The sequence below is a fragment of the Mytilus trossulus genome, chromosome 13 (genome assembly GCF_036588685.1).
Source record: "Mytilus trossulus isolate FHL-02 chromosome 13, PNRI_Mtr1.1.1.hap1, whole genome shotgun sequence".
In the NCBI taxonomy this organism is placed as follows: Eukaryota; Metazoa; Mollusca; class Bivalvia; order Mytilida; family Mytilidae; genus Mytilus; species Mytilus trossulus.
The window spans coordinates 30,883,770-30,893,711 of record NC_086385.1 but is presented as its reverse complement, the minus strand read 5'-3'; the positions used below and the strand labels follow the sequence as shown (position 1 = coordinate 30,893,711).

General features: G+C 30.6%; 1 protein-coding gene across 4 annotated transcripts in view; it reads left to right on the top strand.

Moving 5' to 3' along the window:
- The window catches only part of LOC134693921 (alsin-like), a 64,655-nt gene that overhangs the window by 369 nt on the left and 54,344 nt on the right, over positions 1–9,942 (top strand). For 3 of the 4 annotated variants that reach the window (XM_063554858.1, XM_063554860.1, XM_063554861.1), the window contains exon 2: positions 7,167–7,223. The gene's annotated coding sequence lies outside the window, so the exon portion shown is untranslated. Of the gene's footprint in view, positions 1–4,796; positions 4,827–7,166; positions 7,224–9,942 lie in introns of all 4 variants that reach the window. The other variant, XM_063554859.1, reaches the window with a different exon arrangement.

Sequence of the window (9,942 nt, the reverse complement as noted above, 5' to 3'; positions counted from 1 at the left end):
GAGAAAAAAAAATTGTTTGTTTCACACGCAGCTGCCACTATATATGTAATGCTTAAATTGAAAGAAAATAATTGTTTTCGGTTTGTCGCTAAAAAAAAAGATTGTCCTTCGCCAAAAAGTTTGCACAGAAAAAAAAACCATAGCCCCCCCCCAGAAAATCAAATGGTTGCTGCCTAACACGACTGAAAAGAATGACACGAAACATGCATAATAAATCCTTCCAAGTAACCATCCGGGATTGGAACGCTCTTCCTCCTGGGGTCGTATCAGCACCGTCAGTCGAGGCCTTTAAAGCCTCGATGACAAAGCTGAATTAAATTCCAAATTTTTGGGGGAGGGGTGTGGTCGAATATGCGCACCAAACCATGGCAGTATAATCAGTCCGTTGAGTGTGGCCATTACCTGGCAGAAGCAGAATACTGACTTTATTTATAATTTAGTCTTTGAAAACTTTGAACAAGTTTTCAGCTTTTCTTATGCGTAAGTTGTAATCAAGATCCTTTCTCTTTTGAGATGTTGAAATTTATTATGAGTGTGGTTAAGGGTTAATTTTCTGCAACATGTGCAACATGTTTTGCCTATATGGACCATAATTTGGTATTCGGCCTTTGGTTTCTTTTTGAATCCTTTTTTAAAATTTTAACTTTTATTTTGTGGGTTGTGTTGGTGTTAGAATAGTATGAATGGAACAATTGAGTTTTTCGAGAAAAAATTAATACATTTTGAATTTCACCGTTTCACGACAGGAAACCAAACAGGAAACCAATCTTTATTTTCTTTGTTTTGCACAATATAATTCAAAAGGCATCAATAAACACCATTACTAGTGTTACTTGCTTCATGTTAATATTTAAAATCTATTTTCAATGTTATATTAAAGTTTTTTTTTAAAGTGACAGGAAACCACAAGAAACCGAAAGCACTTTTTTAGTTTTATTTTATTGCAAAATCTGCTTAAAATAATCTGAACAGTATACTTTTTCTTAAAATCCATCTTAAATGTAACAGTATTATAAAACTCCTAAATATGTGCTTGTTTTGAAAACAATTAGTACAATTTATTCAGAATTTTCCATATTTTCTTCATTGATACAGGATACCATAATCATTGTATCTTGATGTTTTGGCCAAAAAAATATATTTATATTTAGTTTTGAAATTCCAGTTATATAAAATTTATTCCAAATCATTGGCAATGTAAAATTCTTTAAATCCAGTAAAGAAAAAAACTTTTAACTTTGAATTAAAATCTTTAAAATAGGCACCATGTGATATTTGTGACCTGTACACAATCTACATGGTTTCCACATTTTAAGCTACTTTAGTGGGCTAAAATCAATAAAGTACTTCCTTTCAAGTCATGCCTGGTAAAAGTTTACTTTTCCTTTGACAAGTTTATTGTGTTTCTGAAAAGTGTTTGCAGAACATGAATAGAAAAAAATAATTATAAATTGTGACAAAGTTACCAACTTTGTACATTCCAAGTGTAACGGTATATTAACATGCATTTTTCATTTAATTATCTTTATTCACCTAAAATATCCAGTAATATTTACTGCTGAGGCAAAATCAATCCAACGAACATCGGCACCATGATCAGAGACGTAATTTCGATTGAATTTTCCAAGGACCCTTTACATCGTTATTGGGAAACGTAGTGTGTTTAAACGTCGGTCAAATCTGAAATCGATTTTGTCAAGTCATTGGGAATTTATTTTCACACAAGATCGTATGTAACATTAATAGTCATTATACACATAGGAAAAATAATAGACCCCCAGCGCAATCTCTTTGAAAATTGTATTTTCCTCTTTTAAACAAGACGAAACAAGTCTACAGATTATGTTTGCTAACATCCCGTTGGAAACAAAAACAATGTTTAGACCTAGTATTTCGTACATCTGGCCGTAATGGTGTGATCACATGTTAGTCACATGTTTCACGTATGACCGGAAATGATTAGAACTTTAATAGGACAAAAACAATTTTAATAAATAACTGGACTTCTGTTTCGTGTGAAATGTTTAACGCATTGTGCTCCGTTTCCTATAAATATAGAAAAGTGATAAAATGTGAATTCCTGTAAGAAAAGTTGTAACTACATCTAAAGATGCCATTATTTTTATCAACATACAAGTGTATGCTACTCTTCCCTAGAAAAAAAATTGAAATATATGAATTTCAAAGATTCTACAACCGTATTTTTGTGTCGTTTCTCGCGTTACTTTTTGCTTCTGAAGAGCATAACGCTGACTGATTTATAGATAATCGTCACCGGCAAATTCATAACTTTTGCTTTCAAATAACAAAGAACATCGACCAATAAGAATAGTGAGAAGATAATGCCGAGAACTATAAGTATTTATGTAGCAGATGTAAGAACAGTGGCGTGACTTTTGTGTCAAATTTCGTAATGCAAATTTTAGATGATGTAATCTGCTTTGTTGTAATAGAATTCTTAAAAACAATATGGAAATATGAACTCTCGTGAGATGTTCAAACAGGTAAATCAGTAAACTTTTACCAGGCATGACTTGAAAGGAAGTACTTTATTGATTTTAGCCCACTAAAGTAGCTTAAAATGTGGAAACCATGTAGATTGTGTACAGGTCACAAATATCACATGGTGCCTATTTTAAAGATTTTAATTCAAAGTTAAAAGTTTTTTTCTTTACTGGATTTAAAGAATTTTACATTGCCAATGATTTGGAATAAATGTTATATAACTGGAATTTCAAAACCAAAAATAAATATATTTTTTTGGCCAAAACAACAAGATACAACGATTATGGTATCCTGTATCAATGAAGAAAATATGGAAAATTCTGAATAAATTGTACTAATTGTTTTCAAAACAAGCACATAATTAGGAGTTTTATAATACTGTTACATTTAAGATGGATTTTAAGAAAAAGTATACTGTTCAGATTATTTTAAGCAGATTTCGCAATAAAATAAAACTAAAAAAATGCTTTCGGTTTCTTATGGTTTCCTGTCACGTTTAAAAAAAACTTTAATATAACATTGAAAATAGATTTTAAATATTAACATGAAGCAAGTAACACTAGTAATGGTGTTTATTTATGCCTTTTGAATTATATTGTGCAAAATAAAGAAAATAAAGATTGGTTTCCTGTTTGGTTTCCTGTCACGTAAACGGTGAATCAAAATGTATTAATTTTTTCTCGAAAAACTCAATTGTTCCATTCATACTATTCTAACACCAACACAACCCACAAAATAAAAGTTAAAATTTTAGAACTTATAAAAAAGGATACAAAAAGAAACCAAAGGCCAAATACCAAATTATGGTTCATTTATTAAAAAAAAAAAACAAGATCATCTGTACATTCATGAAATTCTTGCCACTGGATGCAAAACAAACTGTAATCAACATGATCAATAAATAAAATAACCAGATGAATTTTTAAATTTCTTTTTAACTGGGAATATTTCAAGAGTAATATTAGTTTATTTAAGGTTACTGTATAAATATATGAATCAGGATATAAATACCAATTTAACCTGTAGAAATAATACATTATCATTTCAATGTGATGAAGAAAAGCAACAATCCAGGATAAAAACAATCATGATAAAATTTCAGTAAATTTTTTTTTAAAGCTTTTATCATGTTTATGTTACTTTAATGTGCAGTTATGAAGATATATTATTATACTTCTTACATGTATGTACACTGTACAAATGTATAATCATTTTACTTTGAATAACCATGATAATTTCATGGTTTATATAATTACAATTTAAATTTATTGATAACATCATCATATGGAAAAATCTTACTGTTTTTATAAATATTTATATGTTCAGTACTTCAAGCTTAACCATGTTAACATAAACATGGTATAATTGAGAATGGAAACGAGGAATGAGTCAAATGACACTTTTTTTTATTAATTTATATTATTACCATCATGTAAACCATGACTCCTGCACCAGGAGGTGTCCTAAAGTTGGCTCCTAAACAAATATGTATACTAGTTCAGTGATAACAGACCTCATACTAAACTCCTAGCCTGGCGTCCCGGCCCAATCTAGCTGCGTGTCGCAAGGTTAGCCTGGACCCCAGGCTAACTAAACTCCAAATTATACACAAGAAACTGAAATAAAAAATCTTTCAAGACTAACAAAGGCTAACTCAAATATATAGAATCTAACCCAGCTGATCTAACCCAAGCTGTATGCCACTTGACTCTTAAGACTTAATGTTATAGAATATGTAGAATAAGAAATTTGAGTTTTTAAATTGTAAGCTGGTTAATCATGTTAATTGTTTAAGAAAATTTCCACAGATAACATGTACACATATTTGCACAAAAGGTACCTATTGTACACTACACATGTTCTATTTATATTTTTGGCCCTTTTCTCATAAGCAAGGAATACTTGAAACTGGACATTAGGCTAACAAAAATCAATCAACTATATATTTTGAAAAATAACACTATACACAGATCTACGCAGAGATGCCTCCCTCTGAAAACAGATGTCTCCCTCTGAAAACCACAAATAGATTAAAGTACAGAATCACACTCATTTTAAACTGCACTTTAGTTAAGTTAGTTAATGGTTAATTTACATTGATTCAGATGATAATCTCGATATTGATAAACTCTAGAATAACAAATTCATTAAAGTGACGCTTCAAAGTTAGTCTCTGTAAAACATGCATAAGGAAATGCGTAAAAGATTGATTAATTTACTCAACTGTAAAACATATTAAAAATAGAATAAAAGTACAAATTTTACCTGTAAAATTGCGCAATCATTTGCAGCAAAGAAAATCAATGAACCACGATGCTGTTGTAAGTATCTCAATTTGATGTTGTTTATCGTTTTTGCATAAAGTACATGTATGACTATTGCTTTTAATAACAGGCTATTTAGTAATAAGTAGATATAGGAAAATGTTGTTTGAGTGCCAATGAAACAACTCTCCATCCTGGCAAGTAACAATTTATAAAAGTAAACCATTATAGGTCACAGTACGGCCTTCAACACAAAGTCTTGGCTCACACCGAAGTCCAAGCTATAAAGGGCCCAAAAAATTGCTAGTGTAAAACCATGCAAACGGGAAAACCAAGGGCCTATTCATGCTAATCTATCATGTCTATAGAAACAAGAAACATGTATGAACTGCATAAACAGACAACAACTAACTATGACTACTGTACATCAGATTCCTGACTTAGTGCAGATGCAAACATTTCCAGCAGGAATTGGCTGCGGGGTATATATGTTTAAAGATGAAATATCACAATAAACATAGCTGTGCTTTGTGGTTATATTTACAACAACATATTTAAAGGCTAGCATTTGAGTTAACTCCCTGTTTGTGATGAGGTTTGGTTAGCACCACTTAAGGTGTTACCTAACACTACAGGGAGATAACTCTGTAAAGTCCGCTAAACGTTTTAATTACGTTGTGTTGTGAAGGGAATATTAAGCTTCTCAATGATCAAAATAAGTGTTTGTCAAACTGCTATATAACCAGTGTAATTTTTCTGACAAAACGGTTGGTTCAAAATTTTTGAAATTTTTATATTTTTGTTAAAGGGTCAAAGTAAGTACTTTGTCAAAATTTTATTTAAATTAAACGAGCCAAATTAATTTTAGTGAAAGTGTTAGGTACCACCTTAATCATAAAATTACACTTCAATGTTTATATATATCTTTCTGGTGTTGTAATTTTACACATGTTAGAAAAACCCACAAGGGCAAACTGAGATTAGATTTTACATATATTCATGATATTATATTAAATCAAACCAAAAACATAATAAGACATGAGTTTTGTATGTGTTTTAACATGATTAATGAATCAATTTGTTTCAAGTGGGGTCTGTGCTGTGTTTGATATTAAAATAAGAAAATATGGTTTGATTGCGCATGAGACAATTATCAGCCAGTCTGACCAGAAACCAAATGTGTGTGTGATGCCTTAATAAAAGTCACAAGGATTTTCATAAATTTTTTTTGTCCCCTTTTATCATGTAAATCCAATCTGACAATTTGAAAGCAGTCTAGTTAAATCCAGCCCCTAATATCTGATTGTGTTTGTACAAAAGTACAAGTGGATATTAGGGGCTGGATTTAATCAGGCTGCCAGGTTTGGAAGATGCATATACATCTATAGTTCTAATAATCAGGTAATAGTCTACATGCAGTAATACTTTGTTAATTTATAATAGATCATTGTTTTTTTCTTGGGTTTTTTTGTTACCTATTTGAACACTATACTCCTATACTCTGACTTTTTGAAACTTAGTTTCACTGTATATATTGCTGTGTGTTTGTTTATAGTACATTGGATAGAAGAATTTTTTTTTGGGGGGGGATGAAATTTTGCAAAACATGTTAAACCCCACCTGTGCCTATCCTAGTTCAGATGCCTCTGGCTTTTAATGTTAGTCTTGTTCATATTTTAACTTTTGGTTCAATTATTTCCGAGTTTAGTGTGAGGTCCATTTTCGCTGAACTTCTACAGATTAAGATCAGCTAGATTTCAGATACTATTTGTCAGTACATTTGTATTATATCAATTAATGAACCAAGTGGACCAAAACATTTTTTTTAAATCCCTGGGTTCTAAAATAGTAACACTTCCTTGTATATTTAAATTTATTACGTGTAATTCAAGAAAAAATCATAAGATCCTGTTGCACTGAATATGAACATGATAACCATTATAAGCTCATTATAGATGTGAAAATTAAAAGTTTTACATCTTTTATAAATCAATGGCAACATACATATGCAAAAAGGTAAATTATTAATGTTTTTTTATATTGAAGATAATGAAGATGTAATACAATGTATATATAAGAAACAAACAACATTGAACAAGACGAATGTGTATATTAACACTTTTAGATGTTACACATTGAAATATATTTTTGATGACCTAGCTTGCAAGTTGAAAAATGATATTTTTCGGAATTTTTATTTCACAGGATCAAGGGTCATTTTAAAGATGAAATTATTGCACCTAATCAGAAGTGATCATATGATTTGAACTGTCATTCAAATTGAATAATAGGCATCATTAACAGAGGTGAAGATATAAAGAACTACAAAACAACCATCATATACATGTACCCTCAACTAACCTGAAGTCTCATTGTTTTTGTTGTTGTTTTTTTCAGGCTGAAATTGATTATTGAAGAACTATACATGTTAAAAAGATTCTGAAGTTTTCTCAGGTAATTACGACTTTTTTTTTATATAAAAATAAAAAGTGTAGTATGATTGCCAATGAGCATCATTGAGCATGATGAGACAACTCTCCACAACAGACCAAATTACACAGAAATTAACAACTATACAGACTTCAAAATAAAGCAAAAAAGCCAAATTCTACGGTCAGCTATATGAGGCCAAAATAAATAAATTAAAACTTTTTTTATATATTATATCTTTTCAGTTTAATATATATATATATATCACAATTATAAATTAAATGTGTCAGATCAGCAGATGTGGTCATGGTGGTATGATTGCCAATGAGACAACTAGCCAAAAGAGTGAAAATCTCATGGATTAATACAATTTACTGTTTCAGAATCTAATGCATTCTGGATAATATTTTTAAGAGCATTTTGATTGGTTTAAAACGTTATGAACAATGGAAATTCAACCAATGACGTAACATTATTTTCACTTTGTGGTACGAACAATGAAATTACCCATGATGCTTTAGATTCTGAAATGGCCAATTATGATTGACCGTACTACCTTTAATCTGAACATAGTCCATGTTATATGGCCTGACATGGCAAACAGCTAACTGGAAACTGCACAGAATACTTAAGACTGAACAGCCCAAACACTATAGCTACCTCAAACAAGCTGATAAATCAGGTGTTTTTGATTGAGGTTGACGGTTCTGCTCCTTACCTAGTGACTCCAATGTTTGTACCTCATGTTGATATCCTTTTATTTGTTATGATTTGGCCTTATGTTGCAATTGCCAAATAATGAAATATATTCTTTTTCTAAAAAAATATAATTGATTATCTCCCTTATGCCATAATAATGGATTTTGCCTGCTATTTGATTTTACTCATAAACTAGTCCATATTTATTGGATATTAAAGTTTGATCGAGAGAATTTTAGTAATCTTTGTCTCATAATATGATATTGTTGTTAAATTATAAAGAAAAAACACTTTGTAAATCATAGAGCTCAATATAACGTTTGCCAAAGAAAAATTAATTGCGTAACAGCCTCTTTTCCATTTAATAAATGTATTGCCTGTTCTGTTGAAAATAATTTTGGAATCTTGAGTTATGCTTTCAAATTTTTCACCTGAACAAACATGGCTTTTGAACATGCTGAAAGTTGGAATACCTTTTGATAAAATAATTACAAAATTACATGATCACTTGCATAAAATAAGAATGTATATTATATGCCTCATATATATTGCTCGAAATTGTTCCATGTAAAATGTTTGATATTTTCACTACTGTAAACTGTCATAAGATCCATGAAAGAGAATGAATATCATTAGGTCTTTGAATAGTTTTGATTGATTGTTGTTTGCTTTACGCCACATTAGCACATAGAGGCTTTATCACGGCGATCTTTAAATAGTAAAATTCGCTCTCCTTGATCATGGCATTGATATTGTTTGCTTTTTTCAAAACTACATCAACCCTTTTTTGTTGGAAAAATATGCGCCATTTTCATCAAATTTGGAAATTTAAAATAAACCATGAATTTGACTGAAACTTCAATTTACAGACCCACTTTCAAGAGTTAAATCCTGCTTTAAAATAAGTGATGATACATAAATAGACCCTTTAATCTGCACATATCGTCATTTTAGGCATGAAATGTTTTTAAATGAGTGTTTTTCAGTTTGTATTCATGCACAATTACTACTGACATGACTGAGACTGCACTGTTTGGGAAAAAAGTTGTCTGTTGGGGAATAACTTTAAGCCATTTTTTTTACAAATTGGGATGCATGGTGATAGAGCACTTCTTGTAAATGAATTAAGGATGTACTTAGGTGAGGTTTTGGAACTTGTGTAAAATGTTCGGACTCCTTGGTGTTTTTCCATACAATACAATGTGAAATATTTTGCCCCATAACACCCATTTATTTTTTCACATAAGACTTAATAGCTCATGAAAGGTCATTTACCAAAATTTTAGAAGATTCTTAATTTTCTTTCTTTTGTTTTGAGACCTAATAATACCAATGCAAATATAAGGTAAAATTAAGTCAGAGTCGGCCTTTTCCCGCCATATTTTAAATCTCAAATATCTTGAAAAGGAGTTCCATGACCTATCAATATTTTTAACTTATTTTTATCCTTAGTTGATGTACCAGCTTATAGTATCAATTTTAACTTCTTAATTTAATAATTTTTAACTACCCTCACCTAAGTACATCCTTAAGCAAAGAAAGGTGGCACACCAATACCAACCAAATGTTTACTATTGGTATTTTAGTTTGTATATATATACTTGGATTTCAGTCTAATTAACATTCTGTTTGTTAGTGTACCAAGTCATTGGACCATTTGTTGTTTGTCTTTGAGGAGTTTAATGTTGATGGTTTGGTTGATCTGTTGTACTGTCCAGTATTTTATAGATTTTTACTTTCATGTTATGTTTCTTTCATGGTTTGATGATTGTGTTAAGTGCTCCTTCCATAGCAGAGGGGGCATAAGCTATTACCATTTTCAGCCTGAAGTTACATGTATGTCTTGAAATTGGTCACAGTTCTCTAGCTAGTTGAGTTTGCCTCAACCACATGCAATGAAACTTGAACACAATGCTTATTACCACAAAGCAAAGATCAAGTTATAATGTGTTCGGTCACTTCATTTTACTACTCCTTAGTTATGTCCGTTTATAACATTATATGCAAGCAGCAGCATTATTTGTGTTCCATGGATTTTTTATTG